This window comes from Myotis davidii, unplaced genomic scaffold (genome assembly GCF_000327345.1).
Source record: "Myotis davidii unplaced genomic scaffold, ASM32734v1 scaffold482, whole genome shotgun sequence".
Lineage (NCBI taxonomy): Eukaryota > Metazoa > Chordata > Mammalia > Chiroptera > Vespertilionidae > Myotis > Myotis davidii.
Window position 1 is genome coordinate 1,189,998 of NW_006293550.1, and position 5,156 is coordinate 1,195,153.

Here is a 5,156-nt window from a genome sequence, read left to right on the forward strand (position 1 = left end):
TTCTCTCTCTCTCTCTCTCTCTCTCTCTCTCTCTTCATAAATTCATCAATTTTCTTCCTCAGTCCCTTCATCTGATCTCCACATTATTATTTTATTTTACTACCCTCTCATCCTAATTTCTATTCTTACCAGCTTACATTTCTTAGTCAATTATTATATTTATTTCCTTGCACTCATTTTCAACTTTCTTGCCCCTTTCTCACTTCATTACCTCAGTTACACTACGCTCCTCTGTGCCACACCTGTATAGCAGAATATGGCTGTTTCATTTTAATTATTCTTTACAGGTAAATAATTTTTTATTTTCAGAGCTCACCAAAAAAAAAATAATAAAAAAATCCTGCTATCATTTACAAGATAGTCTTTTAAGATCTATGTGATCTAACTTCTTCTGGGGTTTCAAGCCATTTATTTAACTATTAAAAAGTGCATGCAGTGGCAAATTTTGAGTGCATGCAGTGACAAATTCAGAAACAAGTACAAAGAAACGTACAGTATGATTTTCTCAAATGAACAGTAACTCTTGCTAGTCAGGTTCTCTGGAAACTCTTTTTTAAAAAATATTTTATTTTTTTCAGTTATCATTGACATGAAATATTATTTTGTATTAGTTTCAGGTATACAGTATAGTGGTTAGACCATATACTCTACAAAGTGATCACCCCAATATTTCAAGTACCCACCTGGGACCCTACGTAGCTATTAAAATATTACTGACTATTTTCTCTGTGCTGTGCCTTTACATGCCCATGGCTATTTGTACCTCTTAATCCCGTCACCTTTTCCACCCAGTCCTCCAACCCCCTGTGCTCTGACAACTATCAGTCTGTTCTCTGCATCTAGAAGTCTGTTTCTATTTTGCTTGTTCATGTATTTTTTTCTTTAGATTCCATATGTAAGTAAAATCATATGGCCTTTCTCTACCTGATTTATTTCACTTAGCACAATAAATAACTTCTAGTTCCATTCATGCTATGGCAAATGGTATGATTTCATTCTTTTTATGGCCAAGTAATATTCTACTGTGTATATGTACCACAACATTTTTATTCACTCGTCTATTGATGGGCACTTGAGTTGTTTTCATATCTTGGCTATTTTAAATAATGCTACAGTGAACATAGGGTGCATATATCCTTTTGAATTAGGGTTTTGGGGTTTTTCTCATACATACTCAGAAGTTGAATCACTGGATCATAAGACAGTTCCATTTTTAATTTTTTGAGGAACCTTTATACTGTTTTTCCTAGGGGCTCCACTGGTCTGCATTCCCACCAACAGGGTGTGAGAGTTCCATTTTCTCCACATCCACAGCACTGCTTCCTGTTTGTTGACTTATTGATGGTAGTCTTTCTGATAGGTGAGAGGTGGTAACTCATGGTGGTTTTCATTTTCATTTCTCTGTTGATTAGTGATGTGGACCATCTTTTTTTCATTTATTGATTGGCCATCTGAATGTGCTCTTTGGAGGAGAGTCTATTCAGGTCTTGTGCCCACTATTTATTTATTCATTTATTTACTTATTTATTTATTTAAACTTCAAAAAAATTTTTATTACACAAAGGTCACATAATTGTATATTTCTCTACTTTGTACACAATTATTCTTACTCTCCACAGAAAGGCTGCTTCTTCACTTCTCATCAGGTGATGACAAACACTAAAATCCTGATTTTAACAGAATAGTAGTAAAAATGCCTCCGTGATTTAAGTTGAAAGCAGTGTATTGGTACATGGCTCTTGCACTTATAAGGAATGTACAGATGTATTTTTATTCAAAAATACAAAATAAATTATCTGTAGGCATGGACAATGACAGCAGTAAACCATTGTATGTTGTCAACTGAAACCAGTAACTGATGGTTAAAGTGATTTTCCTGAACATCAGCCAGCCTTTCCTTCAGTCATTTCCTTCAACTGACTTCTCTGAAGTTATAGGTGAGGAGGCTGCCCTGAGCTTCCTCTCACAGTTCTCAGTAATGATGGTAAAGCACTATGGTAGGGAGAGAACATGATGCCTCCCACCCCTCCTCCCATCCCACCCTTCCTGGGGTCCTTCTCCTCTTTAGGAATTTCTGTGACCACAACTTCTCCTGTTGGATCAATGATTCCTTTTTACATATTCCTTTTTACCATATTCACAAACTCTCCAAGTGTGGCATCATAACTAATTTCTGAGGAACTCTGCATAATTTTCTCTCAACTATCAAGGATCCCTCAACACCTGCATTCTTAGCAATGGTCATTGCAGCAATTTTTAAAGCTTTCTTTATAATTTTCATAGCAATTTTTTTGACCTTCATTAGTTGGAGTTAATGAGTCCAAAGCTGGAATCCACCGAAGCAGGGCACAGCCCCCTCCCAGAACAATGCCTTCCTCCACAGCAGCTGGGGTGGCATTGAGGGCGTCTGTGACTCTGCCCTTCTTTTCATTCACTTCAACATCATTTGTCCCACCAACCTTCAGCACACCTACTCCATGTGAGACTTTGGCCAGGTGTTCATTTAGTTTTTCCTTTTCATATTCACTAGTTGTGATATCTAACTGATTGATGATTTCTTGAATACAGTTTTCAATTTGAGCCTTGTCACCTTTTCCTTTCAAGAGCATGGCATCATCTTTGGTCATAATGACCTCTCCAACTTTTCCTAAGTCATGAGGCTGAACATCTTTTAGCTTCAGAGTCAATCCTTCTTCTCTAAACACTGCACTACCAGTAGCAATAGCCATGTCTTCAAGTTGGTTCTTTCTATTGTCACCAAAATCTGGAGCTCTGACTGCTACAAACTGAAGACCAACTTTTAGCTCATTCAAAATAAGTGTACTTAGAGCATCTCCATCAACATCTTCAGCAGTTATGACCAGGGGCTTACGGTGAGCATTGGCAATTTCAAGAGCAGGTATGATGGACTGAACCTAGAAATTTTTCCACTCAATAGAATGTATACATTTTGGAATTCACATTCCTGGCCTTTTTCTGTATTAATAAAGTATGGAGAAATATAACGTAGATCAAACTTCATGCCTTGAATAACTTCTAATTCACCATTCAGTGTTTTTCATCCTTTACTGTGATGATGCCTTTCTTTTCAACCTTTTCCATTGTCTCGGAAATTATGTTGCTAATTTCTTTGTCTCCATTTGCAGGAATTGTAGCAACCTGAGCTATTTCTTCAGAGGTTGTCATAGGTTTAGATTGCGTCTAAAGTTCAGAAATTTCAGCATCAACAGCCAACATCACACCTCTCCTGATTTCCACTGGATTAGCACCTTTACTAATCTCACAGCCTTCGTTGGCAATGGAGTATGCCAGCACAGTAGCAATGGTGGTGCCATCCCCAGCCTCTTCATTTGTATCATTGGCAACATTTTGAACAAGCTTAGCACCAATATTTTTATATTTATATTTTAAGTCAATCGACTTTGCAATGGTTACACATTCTTTTCTTACTTTGGTACTTTCCCAGCTCTGTTCAATAATCCCTGTTCTTCCCTTTGGCCCCATAGTAATGGCTACAGCATTGACTAAAAGGTCTACACCTTGAAGTATTAAGGCTCGAGCCTCTGCACCAAATTTTACATCTTTGGCATAAGCCCAGGTGAGATGAGGAGTCAGTGCCCTGGACACGGGCCTAATCCGGCAAAAGACTGTGTAATCGAAGCATATCTGTGGGGTGGCAGGCGTGTGGGCAGAGAGTTGATGGCTTCTGCCCACTTTTTAAATTGGATTGTTCATTTTTTTGGTGTTGAGTTATATGAGTTTTTAAAAATACCTATTTTGGATATTAACCCTTCATTGAATGTATCACTGGCAAATGTGTTCTCCCATTTAGTAGGTAGTCTTTTTGTTTTGTTGACGGTTTCCTTTGCTGTGCAAAAACTTTTTTAGTTTGATGCAGTCTTATTAGTTTATATTTTTTATTTCCCTTGCCTAAGGAGATACATTACAAAAATATTGCTAAGAGAAATGTCAGAGATTTTACTGCCTATGTTTTCTTCTGGGAGTTTTGTGATTTTGAGCCATGCATTTACTAGTAAGTCTTTAATCTATTTTGTATTTATTTAATACCATTTCTCAGTGTCATATGCTGCTAAAACAGTAGAAGATACTAAAATTGGAAATTGGATTTCTAAATAAGTTTCATGAAAGGCAAAACCCTACTTTGAAACATATAGTCACAATGCCCTTAGCTAATTTGATTCTCTTGCATTTATTCCCAAGAGTAAAGAGGGTAGGAAAATCACTACAAACATAACATGCCTAACAGCCATAGGCCAAGCCCCAGTCAATCACATTCAGCAACCATTATTCCCTCCAGTTGGATGGTAACTAGAAGACAATGGACATGTTGGGTGGTAATGAGAAATGAGCTTGGAAAAATACAGTAGCTAGTTGATAGAAGACCTTGGTTTTGATAAATGGGCATGGGATGATTCCGTTTCCTAACCAGATGTATGTTGCATATGGAAACAGTTATGACTCTCCAAGAGAAATTCATGTTCAACACTTCATTGTGCAACATTAGGAAATAATTTTTTTCAATATGAATTTTAAGTTCAAATGGATTACAGTGTTTCTGCAGTCAGTACAGAATACTTCACCATTTTAGACATTCTTAATATAAAGACCCTAAAGCATTGACTTTTCCTTGGTTTTACATTTATTAGAATCATCACATAGAAAAACATAAAAAGACTGAATAGCAGTATCAACACACCTTTTAGAATTTATTTATCTGAGAAATTCCAGACACTACCATCTTCAGACCACATTTCTCCCCCAAATTTAAATTCTGTGCCAGAAGATAAATTTACAAATGAAACACTAGGAAGATAACAACAAATGTAGGGCTTAAGATCCAATCAGTGATATTTTAATAATAGGGATAGTGAAGAATTAAATCTTTCCAAAATCATGTCTGCAATAGCAGAAATGAAGCTTTTTTTCATCTTACATCTATAGAACTTTATTATGGTGACAAAACATAGTTATAATTGAACAGTTGTGAAATGCCCATTAATTTCTCAAAATTTAAACTACTTGAATAAGTCATATTTGTATGATCATAATTTTAATTTCCAAGCAGATGGGTAGTGAGCCATTCTTTTCAAAGGATGATGATGACTTCAGCAGTCAGAGCATAGGTCCATGGGATA

At 36.4% G+C, this 5,156-nt stretch overlaps 1 pseudogene; it reads right to left on the minus strand.

Moving 5' to 3' along the window:
• Positions 1–1,931: 1,931 nt before the first annotated feature.
• LOC102751723 lies at positions 1,932–3,664 on the minus strand (annotated as a pseudogene).
• Positions 3,665–5,156: the final 1,492 nt, after the last annotated feature.